At 41.9% G+C, this 19,265-nt stretch overlaps 1 protein-coding gene across 2 annotated transcripts in view; it reads right to left on the bottom strand.

Annotated features, from left to right (window-relative positions):
- DDR2 (discoidin domain receptor tyrosine kinase 2) overlaps positions 1-12,173 on the bottom strand; it is a 159,571-nt gene extending 147,398 nt beyond the window's left edge. The window contains exon 1 of one of the 2 annotated variants that reach the window (XM_068541173.1): positions 12,003-12,173. The gene's annotated coding sequence lies outside the window, so the exon portion shown is untranslated. The remainder of the gene's footprint in view (positions 1-12,002) is intronic. The other variant, XM_068541174.1, reaches the window with a different exon arrangement.
- Between the last annotated feature and the right edge of the window lie 7,092 nt (positions 12,174-19,265).

The raw sequence follows: 19,265 nt of genomic DNA, 5'->3' as shown, positions 1-19,265 counted from the left end.
CACGTGAAGCCATTTACTTGGCCTTAAGAAGTGTGGTTAGTGATGGGGGGTAGATTATTGAGCTGTGATGAAAGGAAATGACATGGGTCTAAATATCCCAATGCTTTGTCACCACTCTCACCTAACCTTCCTATATTCACGAGAAAGTATTTTAACACCCCACGATCAGTGGGGTGGATATTTTTCCCCAATACCCATTACTGACTCGTGCAGTGGTAACCATAATAACATCCTCATGGTAAGGATGGACTTGAACGTATTTTTGAAGAGCATCATAGTACTTTTCCCAGTAGCTCTGAGGAATGGTGACTGAGTACATCTAGGAACAAGTTGTGGATGACAATAGCTTCTGTTCCTACAAAGGGCTGGATTCAGACCTTTAGAGGCTCCAAGCACTGAAAATATTATAGCAACCTCCCCATTCCACCTCACCAAGTACTTTGTTATAAAAAAAAAGAATGCTAAGTGTAGCATTAACTATAAGAACATTCAGTAAAGTTCCTATTTTTTTTCATTATGACTGTTTCAATAACTTTTTTGGAACACCCAATTTCAATTTATTTCCAAAAGAAATTGGAGGTGTCCCTGCTAGTGCCTTAAACACCTTCGTGTAAAGCAACATTGTAAGTGAATTCAGGGTCCTTACCTGCATCATTTCACTTGAAACCAAGGCTCATTTGTTGCATCCAGTCTGCTGATAACAAATATGCAGCCATGTTTTATGTCACACTCTTTTCTTCCTATTTAACTGCCCAAGAACTTCTTCACCAGACTTCTCTTTGCCCTAACCTACCCAACTCAAATAAGGACTTAGATCTAAAAAATGGGAAATTCATTTCAATATCCGTACTACTTAGTAAATTAGGGCTGGAAATTAGAACTTCTGCCCTATTTAAAGCAATGCTCCTTTTTTTTTTTCTCCCAGCTTACTTATGCCCAAGGCAAGAAGGTAATTATTGTAGGATCATCAGGAAATGCAGAGTCACTGAAGTTTACATATGTATACTGGATAACATTAGACAGCCTGAGGTCTTTGACAGAATATGTTTTGTAAATGTTGGCAATACTTGATCAGTTGGAAAATGAAAGTGAGGAGCAGCCGGGAGCCTAGAAGTGGAACTTCCTACAGCTGAGCAAAAGGCACAGCACAGCCCCCTTCTTATAGAGGGTGTGGGGTGCCTGTGGGTCTAGGAGAGGGCAAGAAGTTAGCACCCTAAGTCATGAAAATGAAAGATGTGAGTAAACATCACAGTTGTGAAGGAGAGATCATGGGAAGAGCTGCAATCAACTTTTACCCTGCAAAGGCCAAGTCCGTCACCAAAAATACAGCAAAAGGATTGGAAAGTAACTTTTCACACTCCCTCGAGGGATCCACATAAGTCTAGAATTTACATCCTAGCTTGACATCGAAGCTTGACCCCCCTTTGCTAATGAATGACTGAACAAAAGGCTTAGAAAAATCTTCACCTCCAAACATGATATTAAGTAGCAGTTAATTTACTCTTTACATGACACTAAATGATCAAATGAGAATTTTTTTTAATGCAGGTGGTCTCAGGGAAGAGTGACCACTCAGTGTGAGAGGGAAGAGTGAAAGGTAAGCACTTCTATTATCAGAGGTCTGGACACACCTATGAGGAAAGAAGCATGATGAGGAGAAAAACACCAGCTCTGCCCCATGGTCAAACCAGGAAAAACCAAATCTGCAGCTGTATCCTGAAACCTAGAATGACAATCATCACCCTCTGGGAATAACCATTTTCTATTTATTGCTTAAAGAAAAATAGCCCTGTGTGCATTTTATACCCAGGACACACCAAGTATTCGTATGTGAGCTTATCTGTTCCTCCACATTTGTACTCATGAAGACATTACTGCCTTCAATTTTCACAACTAAAAATAGCACGATCTGAACCCAGTGCTTCTGAGAGCAAGCTTAGGGCTTACACCATTTCTCCACGACCTGGCTCTCTTGAGATTCCAATCTTACAGAATAACCAAGTAATAGAAAATTTTTGAGCCCCATTAAATCCACAAAAAGGATAGTATGTGAGGCTTCAATTACTTCCCTCTAAGAAATTTTCCGGCAACAAGTAAGCACTATGCGAGGCATGTAATAAGTCTTTAACATACTATATCTTGAGAACTCAGTAAATATTTATGGGTTATGTTCTAAGATGAGTTATAGAGATCACCTAAGACATGACCTTTACTAGACTAGGTGATACTGACCAAAAGAACTAGGGATTCCAAGAAGTAAGATCTGAGTTGGCCAGAGGATTGGAAACTTAAGCTAACCTTTAAGGAACGGTGGTATTTGGCTAACATGAGAGGAGAGAGGAGGATCCTTACAGTATGGGCAGGGCGGTGCGGGGGGTGGGGGGGGTAGTGAAAACTGAAGTGGAGACGAATGATTCAACACTTAACTATGAAAGTGAATATGGGGGTATGGGTGCTGGTATAGGCAGTGATTAGCATAATTGAACTGGAAAATGTAGAAATTTTATATTGCCCTTTACAGATGAGAAAATTGAAGTGCAATTAGGTTAAAAAATATAGTTGCACAAAGTTCAACTGCTAGTAGGTGGCAAAGTTAAAATTTAAATCTCACTCTGTTAACTCCTGGCCCATCACTCTTTCCACCATACCATGATTTTAAGTGAGAATGTTTGTATGTTACATTAGTTAAAACAATTTCAATGAATATTCTTTCAAGTGATAAGTTATTCTAATTTGAACGATGTGACAAAGAGATTTCCCAAATATCTGCTATTAACCTGTTGAATTAGTCTTTCTCGATAACTTTAAGTTTCTGCTTCCATTAGATTTATTAAATAAAATAATATTATTAAAGTTTAGGATAAACTGGCAATACTTAACTGAAAAACAAAATTAATAATTATGACTCTATTATATAACTATATTACAAGGTCTGACATCAAATAAGAAAGAAGTAGCCAGGATAAAATCAGAGTTTTGGGAATTTGGGATTTGGGACATTTTTTAGAGCAGTTTTCAGTTCACAGAAAAATTGAGCAGAAAGTAGAGAGTTCACATATATCTCCACACGTACACTCACAACCTCCCCCAATATCAACATCCCTCACCACAGTGGTACATGTGTTACAATTGATGAACTTACACTGACACATTATTATCACCCAACGTCGATAGTTTACATGAGGGTTCACTCTTGGTATTATACTTTCTATGGATTTGGAAAATTGTATGACAGGTATCCACCACCAACAGAATAGTTTCATTGCCCTAAAAACCCGCTGTGCTCTGCCTATTCATCCCCGCCTCCCCTGTAACCTTTTGCAACCACTAATCTTTTTACTGTCTCCATAGTTTTGCCTTTTCCAGAATGTCATATAGTTGAAATCATATAGTATGTAGCCTTTACAGATTGGCCTCTTTCACTTAGCAATATGCATTTAAGGTTCCTTCTTGTCTTTTCATGACTTGATAGCTAATTTCTTTTTAGTGCTAAATAATACTCCATTGTCTGGATGTACCACAGTTTATTTATCCATTCACCTACTGAAGGACATCTTCGTTGCTTCCAGGTCTTGAAGTTATGAGCAAAACTGCTATAAACATCTGTATGTAGGTTTCTGTGTGAACATAAGTTGTCAATTTGTTTGGGTAAATACCAAGAAGCACGATTTCTTGATCATGCATAAGAATATGTTGAGTTCTATAAAAAAACTGCCAAACTATATCTTTCAAAGTGGCTGTACAATTTTGCATTTCCACCAGCAATGAATGAGAGTTATTATTGCTCTATATCAGCACCAGCATTTGGTGTAGTCAGTGTTCTGGATTTTGACCATTCTAACAGGTAGGTAGTAGTAATTCATTGTTGTTTTAATTTGAAATTCCCAAATGACATATAATGTTGAACATTGTTTCATGTTTACCTGCCATCTGTATATCTTCTTTGGTGAGCTGTCTGTTCAGATCTTTTGCCCAGTTTTTAATCAAGTTGTTCATTTTCTTACTGTTGAATTTTAAGAGTTCTTTATATATTTTGGGTGACAGTCCTCTATCAGATGTGTCTTTTGCAAATATTTTCTCCCAGTCTATGGCTTGTAGTCTCATTGTCTTGATACTAGTTTTCACAGAGCAAAATTTTTTAATTTTAATGTAGTCCACTTTATCAATTTTTTCCTTCAAGGATTGTGCGTTTGGTGTCGAAAAGTCATCACCATACCCAAGGCCACCTAGGCTTTCTCCTATGTTATCTTCTAGGAGTTTCCTGATTTTGCATTTTACATTTAGGCCCATGATCTATTTTGAGTTCATTCTTGTGAAGGATGTAAGGTCTGAGTCTAGAGTTGGTTTTTTTGCATGTGGATGTCCAGTTATTCCAGCACCATTTGGTGAAAAGACTATCTTTGCTCCATTGTATTGCCTTTGCTTCTTTGACAGAGATCAGTTGACTATATTTACGTAGATCTATTTCTGGGCTCTCTATTCTGTTCTGTTGATCTATTTATCTATTCTTTCAGCAATACCACACTGTCTTAATTACTGTAACTTTATAGTAGTCTTAAAATCAAGTAATTTCTGTCCTCTGACTTTGTTCTTCTCCTCCAATATTGTGTTGGCTATTCTGGATCTTTTGCCTCTCCATATAAACTTTAGAATCAGTTTGTCAGTATTCACAAAATAACTTGCTGGGATTTTGGGGGGGATTAGGATTTATTTTTAATTCCCTTTGATATTATTTTAACATTGTTATCTCAATTTAAAAAATCTATATAGTGTACAGATTCTAGAATTAGACCTACATCCGTCTGAGGCACGATTAGCTACTCTTGAGTGAATTTAACTCCCACTACTCTCTTCTCTAGATCAACTTGTTCCCCCGAATCTCAAGAGAGTACATCCTAAAGGACAAGCCCCAGCAACCTTTGTAACCTTCACCACTCATCTAAGTTTTATATGCTTCTGGGAAGTTACAGCCCTGCAAGGCATGTTGTTGGTATAGCTCCCATGAGCACTTCCAAGGCAACCTTGCGCACAGTAAATTTTGCTGGACTAGCTACCTATGAAATGCATTCAAAAGGCATCCCCACCTACCATCTTCATAGGCACAGTGCTGTCCCCTTTACAAAGTTTCTGACATGTTACCTTTTCTGAACATAAAAGAAGGATATAAAAGTACATGAGGGAAACAGATGAGGAAATTGAGGACCACTGAAGGTAAAAGACTTCTTTGAGGTAAAAAATCTAGAAAATGATGGTGCTGGGACCAAAACTTACTGCGTATTCTCCTCACTACCTTTTGCACACAAGTTTCTATTCTTATAAGCCCTCCCAGTTACACCCACACCACGTAGTACACAGCATTAACCTCTGACCAGTAGGTACAAGGGACTCCTCAAACATTTCTTTGGGGTCTCGCTAGGCACAAAACACAAGCCACAAGACAGTTGAATGAGTGAATCCATTATAGATAATGCCAATCTCCTGGAGAAGCCTAGCTGAACCCAGGAGTTTCAAAGTAAGTCTAAACACCATTTAGAACCCTTCTGCCTTTTCACTGCTCTTCCAGGCCTCAGTGGTACTTGGGCTGGCTCAAACCTAACCTTTCTTGGTGCTTAGAGACCAAAGTGAGATTCCATTTAATAAGTATACAACTTGCCAAATGCTGGGATCTCCGTTGCTTGGAGAATTACAGAACTTGGGAACATCAAATAGTTCCATGCACAACAGGAAGGACAGAAAGCAAAAATAAGAAAGAAAATCAAAACAAGAAGAGAATTATTTTCAGCCAAATCATATCTGAATAACATAGGCTCAATCATAACAGGTTCAAATGCATGCAAATAAAATTTAAAGAGATGGAGAAAGTTTAGAGAGACCATCACTTTAGCCATTAGGTGATTGGTGTTTAGATGAATATCCCCGGGCAGTCATCTGGACATCTCAGTTCCTTTATTAAGCTATTGTTATTAGAAAATGTTAAGCAGAGTACCTTACACTAGGAAGCAGTCAATAAATCCTTGCTAAATAGAATTAAGCCAAGTAAAATAAAATTGAATTGCCTAGGGATTCCAGAACAGTCAGGGGGAGAAACTGGTTAGAAACTACTGAGAAATGTAGCCAGATGGGGAAAAGGGGCAGAGACTTGGGCATTAGGAGTAGGAGAGGAAAAAAATGGTGAACATAAGTCAAGGCCAATTTTCCCCCAGTGGTCCCTCCAACTTGGAGGCCTTGGTGGGACGAGCTAGTTGCTGGATGACTTCTACAGAAGCACAAAACCTGTACTTCTCTTTTGTTAACTCATCTGTCCCTTTCCTGAATGCATTTCGCATTTAGTTACAACAGCAGTAGCAATTGTGACCCGTACTGTTTTATACTGCCCTCTAAATCTTTCCACTGTAATAGGATTATCTTGTCTAATATATAATATATAGTATCCCTTCTTCCCTACCTGCCCCAAACTGCCAACTCCTTTTTTTCTTCTGGTGTTGTACAGACCCCTAGCCAAGTAATCTACTCTTGGGTTTAGTTCCCCTGTAAAGATAGCATTATGCACAAGTGTGTTTTGAGCATTAAGAGAAAGGTTGGGTAAAAGTGAGGTGGGAATGGATGAGGGAGTGGAGGCAAGGAGATGAACTGACAGCTGTCTTTTCAAATCAAAGAGGGCAAATTTCCAATAGATCGCATCCATGATCAAAGCAAAGTGTTCAAATGAAAGGGATCAATCCAAGATAACAATCTCGATGGTTCACACATGATAGGCTTTTAAACCACAAAGCATTGAAGATTCCACCAGCAAAAGTAAGAGAAGTGACACCGAGTGAGCATTCACCTACTCAGAGCATCTACTACGTATGAGGCTCTATGTTGGCCTCTTTGTATATCTAACGGCACCTATTTCATATACCAAACCTATGAGATAAGAAAAATGAGACTTGGAGAGGTTCAAGATCTCGTCCAAGGTTACACGGCTAGTAAGTGGTGGCAAAGCCAGAATTTAAACCCATATCCTTTCCACTGCAAAAGTACTTTGAGGAGCATTATTTGTAGAAGGGGATTTTGGTGGGTGAACATTGCTGCCTGGAAAAATGTTTTTGGACTAAGGATATGGAAAAATAGCTGGGCTGGTGTTATGTGGCTGAACAAGCCAAAGCATCTGTGCCAAATTAATAATAGAAGCAATCATCATCAACTTCATTTATTAACTACATGCCAAACAGTATGCTATGTACTCACAAGAGGTATCTGTAATACCTGTTAGATGGGAATTACGATCCTTATTTTACAGAGTAGGAAACTGAGAGAGTCGAAGCGGCTTGCCCGAGGTCACACAGCCAGTGAGTATACAGCTGGGAGTGCAAATCAGGTCTGTCTGACTTCACATCAGAAAGAGTCTGAGGCCTGGGCAAGTGTCCACTTAAGGGGAAAAGGCAGGTTGTGGACACCATGAGGTGGTCTTGACCAAGCTCAAGGAAGCCAGCTAGGGGAGGGAGGCACTGACCCTTAAATTCTTTACAGGACAACAGGGGTGGGGTTGTCCTATAAAGGGCGCCCTTACTCCCCACTGAGGAATGGCTGAGGCAACGAACTTGGAGATTTATCAGCAGAGGTTCAGCTTGGAATCACGTGGGGAACACTTCAAAATACCGAAGTGTATTCACTTCAACCCCTACCCTCAGATACTCTTATTTAATTGATCCTTAAGGTCTACCCGAGGTTCCTAACGTAGTGGTGAGCAGCCCTCATTGTGGATGGTTGCTGACTTCAGAGAAGCTCTGGGAGGCCTGGGGATATAGGACACATATCTGGACTGAGTAGTCAGTGTTAGGAGAGGGTCAATTCATACCTTGCGTGGCTTCAAACAGGTCAAGGGGCATAAAGAATCCAGCGTGTCTGAGTTGAGGGCAGGTCACCATTTATGTCAGCTGGCACATGACATCAGCAGGTCTGTGGAGGTCCGTTTTCAGAGGGGCGGTAGCTTTCTGAATGCCCGTGAGATGTGTGTTTGGGTCGTGTGTTTGAGGTGAGGGTGATGTAAAGTGCCTGAAAGTGGGCCTTACAAAGGAACTTGGGAAGAAGTGCCTGAGAGTTCATGCTAATTTAAAATGGCGTGACATTAATATAAGGGGGGGAACCTCTAATTTTTTAGTGTGTCTATTAAAAATGTAATCATATGGAAAGGTCTGAACTAGATTTGTTGCATGTGATAGATAATTCATATGACAAAGTCTGGGACGTGACTATACAAGAAGGGAAGAAAACAGTGAGTTAACAGAGAGGCTAGGGGACAGTGAGGAGGTGATGAGACTCCTTTGGATGACACTCCCACTCTGTGCTTGGACATCGTCTAGGAAAAACTCACTTTTTTCCCCTACTAACACACTCACTGCCTGGAGCTAGTGCAGACCCCACAGGTTAAGGGCTCGGACCCACAAGACCGTCACCCCAGCGCAGACACCAATTACGAGTAGTAGGTCCCCAAGTTACCCACAACTTCTTTCCAACTTGGCTACAAATCAGAGGTTCTCATGACCCCTCCCCTACTCCCAGCATTGGATTCAATCCCTTGCTAGACCAGCTCACAAAACTCAGGGAAACACTTATGTGTACTAGTTTATTATATAATAAAGAATACAGATAAACAGCCAGACAAAGAAGTATATAGAGCAAAGTCTGGAAGGGTCCCCAGCATAAGATCTTCTGTCCCTGTGGAGTTGAGGTGCACCAGTTTCCCAACACATGGATGTGTTCACCAACCCAGAAGCTCCCCAGACTTGATACTTTGGGGATTTCCATCATGTAGGCATGATTAATCATCAGCTCAGTCTCCAGCCCTGCCTCCCTTCCTGGAAGGAGGAGGTGGGGCTGAAAATCCCTAGCTTCTAACCATGGCTTGGTCTTTCTGGGGACGAAGCCCTCATTCAGAAGCCCACCCAAAATCACCTCATTAGAACAAAGGACACTCCTCTCACCCAGGAAATTCCGAGGGACTTAAGAGCTCTATGTCAGGAACGGGAGTCAGAGACCAAATATTAGAACAAAAGATGCTCCTAGTGCTCTTATCACTCAGGAAACTACAAGGGTTTCAGGAGCTCTGTGCCAGGAACCAGGGGAAGAGACCGATATATATTTTTTGCATATGTCACAGACATGGATACTGTTGGAGTCACAACTCGTGGATTCTAAGTAAAAGAATCTGGAAACGCCTTCCCCACTTCCCTTACCTTTAGTGTTTATAAAGCAAACAGATCTTAAGCAGAAGCAGAGGCAGGGGCCTCCCCACCGCCTGCTGGGCCTCCAACCCCACCCCCAGGAGCAGCTGCATTCCTTCTGATGACAGGCACAGAGGAGGGAACATGAGGAAGGTCCAGGGTCAAGGATCTACCTTCAACTAGATATGAAGCTCCTCGAAAGCCATCTCCTTTGAGGAGAGACTTGTGGACTGATCCTAACTAAACCTTTCTCGTTCAGAGACGGCACAGACCCAGGCAAGGGAAGCTTGAACACCATGGTGTCCTTCAGCTTCCACTGAGCTCACTGGGTGAGGTAGCATGGCCAAGCCAGGCACCAGAGGAAAGTTTCAGATAGAAAACCTGGGACTGTTCCCCGTGAGGAGGGACTGCTTCCACTCAAAAGAGACGGGCACTAAGACCAAGGCCACCCATTCCAGGGTTTCACACACAGCCCAATACAGCCACCCGCCCGCCGGCATCAGCACCACCTGCTGGACCCAGCATGGCAGACGCTGCCTCGCATTTTGTTCCAGTGTTCAGGAGTCACTGTCACAAGAACTGGTATGGGGAAGGCCTTCACAGCCTTCAGAACGCGTTCACGTCCAATGTCTCTTAAAACAATAATACTGGGGACTTCCCTGGTGGCGCAGTGGTTTAGAATCCACCTGCCACTGCAGGGGACACGGGTTCGAGCCCTGGTCCGGGAAGATCCCACAGGCCGCGGAGCAACAAAACCCATGCGCCACAACTGCTGAGCCTGCGCTCTAGAACCCACGAGCCACAACTACTGAGCCCACGTGCCGCAACTACTGAAGCCCGTGCGCCTAGAGCCCGTGCTCCGCAACACGAGAAGCCACCGCAACGAGAAGCCCACGCACTGCAACAAAGAGTAGCCCCTGCTCGCCGCAACTAGAGAAAGCCCGTGCGCAGCAACGAAGACCCAACGCAGCCAATAAATAAATAAAATTCTTAAAAACAACAACAACAACAATAATACTGAAAAGTATCGCTATTTTTACCGTGTAATAAGTACAGAGGCCTAGGTGCAGGAAGGTAAAGCAACTTTGCCAAATAATAAAAGGTTGAGCCAGAACTTGAACTTGGGTCTTCGGAATCTAAATCCCAGGCTCTTTGCAGAACAAAGGTAAGTATATACCAAACACCCAGAAATAATGCAGAGAGCTGCCCACCCGCAGCCCCTTTCCGGTACCCAGATAAATACCCATCCAAGTGCAGAAGCGGCCTTCGAGAGAGGATCTGCACTGCTCCCCTAGCCCGACACCTTCACCTCCTAGTCACCAGTCACCGAGGGAAACGTGGAACTTGACTCGGAAAGTAGTCAAACGTGTGTGTGGAGTGGGGGAGGGCAGTGTTATTGCAGAGTGATTCAGAGCACAGAGTTTGGAGTCAGACATGCATGAGTCTCAACCCTACTAGCTGTACTTCCTTAAGCAAATCATTCTTCTTCTCTAAGCTTTAATGCCCTTATTCATAAACTAGGAATAATGCCTCGGGAACTGTGAAGATTCAATCAAATTATGTATGTAGAGCTCTGAGCATGGAGCCTGGTGCAGAGCAAGCACTTAGCTTTTTTAATTTTACACACAACCAAATATGACCACAGATACCACCTGCTGATGAACCACCATTAGCATCCTCTCTTGCTGATAACTGATGTCCTTGCGGTGACTTGTTAATTAAACTGCCTCTATCACCTCAGTCTCGAGAGAAATGAACATGCACGTAGAGGTATGGAATGGAAAGAGCACTGATTAGCAGTAAAGAGAACTTGGATTTCATCTGCAACTTCGCTACTAACGTGCTGTGTTGACCCTGAATGTGTCAATCCCCCTTCTGTCACTTCCACCGCCTGTGAAATGAGGGGGTCAGAAGAGATCTCTAAGGCTCTTTACAGACCCTGGCTCTGTCGTTCCTCCAGGGAAAAGGAGGCAGAAGGCAAGCAGTCAGCAAAATGGTGCTGAACGCCTCCTGGCTTGAACACTGCGAACTCCCGCCTCAAATGGCTGGCCTGAGAGTTTCAGCCGCTTGGAAAAATTCTCTTTCCCCTTGGATGGGACTCTTGAACCTCAGCCAGGACTCAGAGGTCCCAACTGCAAACAGTCCCAAGTCATTCGGTAACAAAGGGAAAGGCACCCAGGCCAGAGAAATGGGGAAGATGAGGTTCATCACCAACTGAAAAATGCCCCATCCACCCAGACCCCCGGCCCAACCACCCCAAACCTCAAGGTGCAGTCACCCGTCACCTAAAGTTGTCCTCCTCACAGTTAAGTCAGCGACTCCCCTGAAAAATACAAAAAGTTGTCCTCTCCCAAACTCAGGACCCTCGAACGCCGCTACTAAATGCCGAAAACCTAGCTCCCGGCTCGGGTTCCTCCATCCCAGAAACCAGCTCTGCGATCGGCCTGTCTTGCCTGCCAACAGTTTCAACCCTGCGAACGTTGTTTATTGTATCTTGCAGCTGCGATGGATTCGTTTATTATGCTTCAGTCTTCTTTGGTTAGCAGTGCTCTACTCTTCTCTCCATAACATAAATCCAGCCCCCCCAAAACGTGAAATCTTGGATTTCTCGTGCCTAGGGTGCCCCATTCCCTTCCCTTCCTCGCCTGACTTGAAACCCCCTTCTGCCTCCTTTTTAAAACTTTTCCTGAGACACCAGGAGAAGGATATTTAGAGCTTTCGTTTTCGGAAAAGAAAGAAAAAAAAAAAAAAAAAAAAACAATGAAGGGAAAAAAAACCCCAAAACACACAACTTACGTTCATCCAGGAGTGCACAGTTTTGGAAAGAAGAAAAACAGAGCTATAATCCACTGCGTTCCCCCAACCCAAAAAGAAGAATCTGTTGTGAAACGCTTCTTTTTCCACTTTGCCGGTGGAGGAGCCCGGTGGTAGGCATACATCCACAGGCTGATGCAAGATGCCTTTGAGAGAAACCTCACATTCTGAGGATTCCTGGGAAAGCGCCAGGGATCCCAGCATCCAAGATATTACACATTTGGTTTCAATTAGGAAGGGGGTTGGGGAGGGAAGAAGGAAAGTCACCAATCAGAGCTGTTTTCTGTTCAGAGACTATTTCTTTTGACCCAAGGGACCACGGGCAAAGCTATAATTTACAGCAAAACCCATTCATAGAAGAAAAAATATGTATAACCATAGGACAGACTTAAAGACATAGCTCCCTTCCGCCTTATCCCCACTGCATCCATCCCCAAGCCCTCCCCTTCTTCCATCTAAGACTTGGTCCCCACCCTGTGACCCCCACCTCATTTTTCTTACTTGAGCTGAAGCTATGAGCACAACTTAAGGTTTGGATTCTCTTCCAATTGACGCTTCCAGGACAGTTGGGTCACACACATGGAGTTGATCTTTAGTGTTTTATCCATGAAAGCCCAGAGCTGAGCCCTTCCCCTGAAAGATTTGATTTAATCCTCTCCCCTCCCGAACTATCTCCCCCACCAAAAAAAAAAAAAAAGTGGATAGTTTGAGAGTCTAGGATTCCTATTTTTTTCCACTCAATTCCCAGTTGGTTGCTCCCTCTGAGGGTCTGTGGCTGTCCTGAGTCCATGCTGCTAAATGAAAACACAAGCGTTTGTGAGGACTTCCTAAATTATTTTGAGACTTTTTTCCTCTTTTTTTTTTTTTTCCTATCCACCGCCATGAAGAGAGATCATGTGAAAGGGGAGTGTAAGTGACAGGGAGGAACCCTTCCTTGGCTCTTTAAAAAGAGTAACTAATAATCCTCCCCATCCATCAAGGCTCCTGACATTAACCCTTCCAAGCCTGGATCATTCTTTACCAAGCACAGGCTTGGTCTGCCCTAGAAGTCTTGATTCTCTGTGAGTACAGGAAATGCAGGGTAAGCAGAGACTCAAGTTCAGGAGATCCGTGGAGAAAGGTAGATGGCAAAAGAGAGGTTAAGAAGACCTAACCCACCTCTGAGAGATGGCCTCCTCGTAAAGAGACTTCCTGCCTCTGGGCTCTTAAGCTATCCCCAACTCTTCTCTCCTTGTACTTTGGCAGGCAATCTGGGATTGCATGCCCCCATGATGAGCAAGAAGAGAGGTGTGACACACAGGAAGGGGAGAGTGGAAAGAGATCATGGAAGGACATCCCCATGGTGAGTTTGGAGCGAGAGATACTTCAGGAGAGGAACAGGGAGGCAAGAAGACCTCCAACTGGGATGGCCATGAGGAGCCAAGCTGCCAGTGTTCAGTCCCTAAAAAGCCCTTAAGCTCAGTCAGAAAGTGGCCTTTCATATCTGTACTTTCCAGATAGAAGAGGACACAGAGAATCCAGAGAGTTCTTAGAGGGCAGCCACAGAGATGATTAAAGGTAGAAAACAAGACCTAAGAGGAAACACTAGAACTAGGGTTATTTTACAAAGAGAAGAAACAGTGTAGAGATAAACCTATTAAGAAGACTTCAAATAACTTAGAAAGCCCAAAGTTAGCTGAGGGTGACCAACTCAGCTCAACTCAATAAATATATATTGAGCATTTATCAGGCACTTTACTGGGTGCTTGCCTGAACCAACTACAGACATCTTGTTAGAGAAATAGTCCTAGAATCCTCCCAAATATCTAGCCCTGTAATTGTTTACCTCTTTGGCATGACCATGAAGAAGGCACTGATAGCCTGACCTATAATTTCACGGATTTGGTGAGACTATAAGTCAAATATGGAAAACAGTATAATAATTTCATAAAGCCAGAAGCTAATAAAGGACAGATAAAGTATGTATCCTCAAACACCAGTATTTAAGGTGGTTCTACTCCACAGTCAGGGTTGGTTGTTTGTCTGTGTATGTGTATAACTAGGAATCCAGCTTGAGCCAGTGATGCTGAGTCCAAAACTCAGACACACTGGGGTCTGTCTGAGGAAGGATGGGTAGCCCTGTCAAGAGTCGACTGGTATGCAGACCAAGGAGACTTTTGGGAAGAACTCGCTCAGTGAAGAAAGAACCAAGGGACAAAAGACAGGTACCAAGTGCAACAAAGCTGTGTCAAAAGTGAGGAGAAGCTCTAAGAAAAATACCATGTCTGTAACTCAGGTTACTCTTAGGCAAATCTGGGGTCTAATCTTGAACTCTAAGAAGAAGATGCTACCAAAAATAGAGTAAGGAAAAGCTGAAAGCAGTATTTTACTAAAATATTTGAGGGATACTGAAAGCATCAGGAGGGATCATCATATTTGAGTCTACAGCTCTGGTTGGGGGAGAGGGGTATGCTCCTTCAGATATGACAACAGCCACTGCTGCACGAAGCCACAGCTGAAGAGAAAGACAGTGGCAAATGCCACTTCAAAGTTGAAAGCAGTGATTCGCAGAATACACAGAAAACATTTCCTGGAGATTCTCATAATTATTTGACAGAGTTTTGAGTAAGGCTGGAATTCTTAAAATTGTGGGAACAGATGTGGAGAAATATGATTTCGTTACTCTTTTGTGAACAGATTTTGCCCCCTGGACTGGCTTGGGAAACATGAGTCATTGCAATCAGAATTATTTATGTTCCATGGGAGGTAACGTATCCTAGTTATGAGGACTGTTTCACACTAGAAATGAATTACTGACAAACAGTATAGAATTCCATTACCTGGCCTTCACTAAAAATAAGATCTATCTGGAATGGTCAGGATGCAGGATTAACTAGAAGAAATGTGCAAGATTACTTTTCAAGATCTTTTCTAGTCTACAAACCAAGGTTCAAGTAAATACAAGTGTTAAGAGTTGAAATAACTATAGTGTTTCTGTCTCCAAATTCACAAGGGTTGGATACATTTGTGGTGCCTTAGGAAGTCAAATAAAGGATGGAAGTAAAAGGAATGTAACTAACTCAGTTTAAGAAATACACACACACACACACACACACACACACACACACACACAAATCTTAAGAGGCTATATAGGTATTCACAGAAACCAAACCCAGTTGGTACATTTAAGCTTCACAAGGAATTAAAATCAGAAATTAGCCACCAGTAACCTAATGCCTAATTAATTGTCTTCTCTTTCCTCTTTCTTTTCCTTCTCTTTCTCCTCCTTCTTCTTTTCTCCCTCTCCTCCCTCTCTTCCTCCCTCCCTCCCTATATCTCTCTCTCTCATTCATTCATTCATTTCCCATCTCTCTCTCCTTATCTCTATACATCTTGCTTTAACCTATTCTTTTTCAGCAGACCAGACTTTTCTACTTCTTTTCACACATTATTAAAGGTGGTTACCCTAAAATGATGTCTTATCTCTCAAATATATATATATATCTCCTCACTTCAAGTGAATGAGAAAGAATGACTAGTTTTTTGAAGCCCAGTTCTGGAATCCTGAGATGAAGAATTTGATTGGTCAGGTGTTTCATGTATTCATGCTCTATCTCTAAACTGTGAGGACAATGGGTCATGTAACATGAAAATTGCTCCGTCACGTTCACAGGTGGGTCAATTCTCAGAAAAGGGGTGTCATACATTGAAAGATAAGCCAGTATATCTGGACAAAGCTATAATTCAAAAAGATACATGCACCCCTATGTTCATAACAGCACTATTCACAATAGCCAAGACATGGAAACAACCTAAGTGTCCATCAACAGATGAATGGATAAAGATGTGGTACATATATACAATGGAATACTATTCAGCCATAAAAAAGAACGAAATAATACCATTTGTTTCAACATGGATGCAACTAGAGATTATCATACTAAGTTAAGTAAGTCAGAAAGAGAAAGACAAATACCATCTGATATCACTTACATGTGGAATCTAAAATATGACACAAATGAATTTATCTATGAAACAGAAACAGACTCACAGACAGAGAGCACAGATCTGTGGTTGCCAAGGGGGAGTGGGTGGGGGTGGGAGAGAAAAGGACTGGGAGTTTGGGGTTAGTAGATGCAAACTATTACATAGAGAATGGATAAACAATAAGGTCCTAGTGTATAGCACAGAGAACTATATTCAGTACCCTGTGATAAACCATAATGGAAAATAATCTATAGAAAAGAATGTATATATGCATATAACTGTCACTTTGCTGTACAGCAGAAATTAACACAACATTGTAAATCAACTATACTTCAATAAAAAATAAATTTAAGAGAAAAGAAAGACAAGCCAAAAGTATCTGCTACGTCAATGATTAACAAAGCCTGACAATCCCTGGATTTTAAAGAAATTATACCTCACCAAACAAAACAAGAGAACAAAGAATACAGTGAAGTCATATTGTGTACATGTTTAACTTAAGCATCAATTTTAGAACCTAATCCTTAAAATAAGACGTCTTTTTGTTGGTTAATCTGTCCATAACAGATAAATCCATTGACATGTATTAAGTCAGAAAGGCTTAATTTTTGAAAACAGCAATACAGAGGAAATCTTGTAGGCAATAGAAATACTTTGATTTTCTTAGAAGCAGAGTGGTCTTAATGTCCAGATAGCAGCATGTCGACTCTCATTTGGTTTCTTCCTGAGTTTAGCTCGTGATTCAAGACTCTTAGTGTGCTTAATACTTATCCTATGGAGTTGTACCCACAAAAGCATGAATACTACATTTATGAGTGATTTGAAGTTCTCAAAGATAATCTTAACCCTAAGAGATCTTTCCCTCAATGGGCTGGGTCCTAACGCTACATACCACTAGATGCTATTCTTCTCTGATGGACTTTAGTGGAAGATAATCCACATCCAGACCCCTTGTGAGCAGAGTCACCTTGAACAAGTCATTAACTTTCCCATCTATAAAATGAAGGATGATATGAATGCACAACTCACAGGGTTGTGAGAATAAAATTGGGTCAGAAAAGAATAACTTACTGAGTGCTTACTGTATGCAGGCATTCCTCTAGGAACTTTACATTTATTATTTCATTTCTCAAAAGAACTTTATGGGGTACATACTATCATTCCCCCAATGTCCATATGTGGAAATTAATGCACAAAAATCCTAACTTGCCCAGGATCATACCTGGCCAGCTAGACCACATGTATGTATATATGTGCTTTGTTGATAGTAGAGTGTGTGTGCTTATGGGTGAACAGGAAAGATGTACAGTGGGTGGGAAAGAGTCAATTCTTAGCTATTCAGGGCTTGAAGTCTGGTAATCCATGTGGAGAATCATCTACATTATTTTCCTTTCCATTCTTTCTCCCCTGAAGCCCATCTTCGTGTCACTGCTTCTTGGCACTTCCACCAGAGAAAGAAATGAGAAATTTTTTAAAAATTAAAATCATTCTGTCTGTGACTCTTCCATGGATGAGCTGAAAAGTCAAGTAAAGAGGAAGCTGAGGTTAATGGCCAAAATAATGTTCCTATTCACTTGTGTTTTTAACAATGCCACATATAATATTTCACAGTTTAAAGGAGTGCTTTCACAGACATGACTTCATCTGATCCTCAGACAGCCCCAATATGTACTCAGTGCAGATATTAATATCCTCATTTGACAAATAAGGAAAATGAAGCTCAGGGAAGTAGTAACTTACTTGAAGTTGTTGCTGGTAAATGGCAGAATCTGAGTTTGAATCCATTTCTTCTGCTTCGCAGTTCTCTTTCTGCCCATTTAGCATCCACAAAAAACCTGAGAACCTCTACCCTCTTGATTTACACCCAGTTCTAGTTAACTAGGTTATCTGGTTTCCCTGCCTGTTTTACTGTTCTTCCATTTCCTTTCTCACTGTGGAGAAAGAATAACAAAACCCTCACCTGGGTAGAAATTCTGAGATGAGGGGTGAGAAACTAGACACGGAGAACTCAGAAGTGTAGCTCAGCCTTAGATTTCCTAAGGAGAGTGAGGGCTACAAAAAGAGTTTTTAAAACAATGCATTTCACAGTCTCATCCTAGGAATGTAACCCTTCTCCAGGCTAAAGTCTGGAAACCTAAACTGTCCTTATCAGATAAGAAAGTAACCTACTTTTAAATATCTCCAAGGGAACAGGATCTCTCAACAGCCTGCATGTTTATCAACACTCAGTGTCAAAAGTTCTGTTTTTTATCTACCCCGAATCTCCCCTGCTACCATTTTACCTCCTCCTTGTCTGCACTCAGTGAAAACAAGCCTCAGCTAAATTATTTCCCAGCTCCTTATACACACATATTTCAGAGCAGAGTGGAGTTTGAGCAGCAGTATTATTTTTCCATGCTCAGGCCCAGTTTGGAGCAATCATCTTATACATAATGATAACCCTCCTTATGAAATTTGAAGACCCTCAGCTGCCTCTCGTCCAGGCTGGGGTTTTTCCGGCGTCTGGAAGAGGAACAACATAATCCCCACTGACTGTCCTGTTAGGGATCCAAGAAACTTGGAAAAATCAAAGGACTTCTAGTTATTTGAGTCTTGCTTTTAGGGATTCATCTTCCTTTCCTCATGTATCTATGGAGGGCACTGAGAAGCTTGAGAGATTAATATCTCTGAGTTCCTGCGGGGGGGTGGGGGGAAGGCTCTACATAATTATCAAATATTATTTTATCCTCTAAAATATCTCACTTTAGAGACTTTGTTTGCTTAACGCCCTATCATTCATTTCTCAATGCATAACTCCATCCCATTGCCCTGAGTTACACCGTAAACACCACCTTTCTGTTTCTAACACACAACATATTTCAAAGCGGAAAGGAATTATAGGCCAATGTGATTTTTCCATGTACAATTCCAGTTTGGAATGTCCAGCAGCACTCAAATTGCCTTTCAAGATAAAGACCAGATTCTGATTCTATGTAATCCTTGTGTGCTTCTGGGAAAGCTCAGATGTTAGTCTTATGGATGGAATCCACGTTCTCCAGGGCCCTTCACATCCCAGAGAGGAACCATTTATACTAAGCCAGGCTCCATCAGAATTCTCCAGTGGCCTTTTGCCAGAGCTCTCACAACTAGCAAGACAAGTTTCAGTTGTAAAACCCGTGCGACACAAAGCAAGGGCAAGTTCTTCTACGCTGACCCCAGTTCAGTGTAAGCTGGAAGGAGCCTCCGAGGTCAACAAGCCTAGCGCTCTTGTTTTACAGCTGAGTCCCAGCACAGTTAAGT

This window comes from Eschrichtius robustus, chromosome 3 (assembly GCF_028021215.1).
Source record: "Eschrichtius robustus isolate mEscRob2 chromosome 3, mEscRob2.pri, whole genome shotgun sequence".
NCBI lineage: Eukaryota > Metazoa > Chordata > Mammalia > Artiodactyla > Eschrichtiidae > Eschrichtius > Eschrichtius robustus.
The sequence above is the reverse complement of the archived record's forward strand: the minus strand, read 5'-3'. Positions and strand labels throughout refer to the sequence as shown.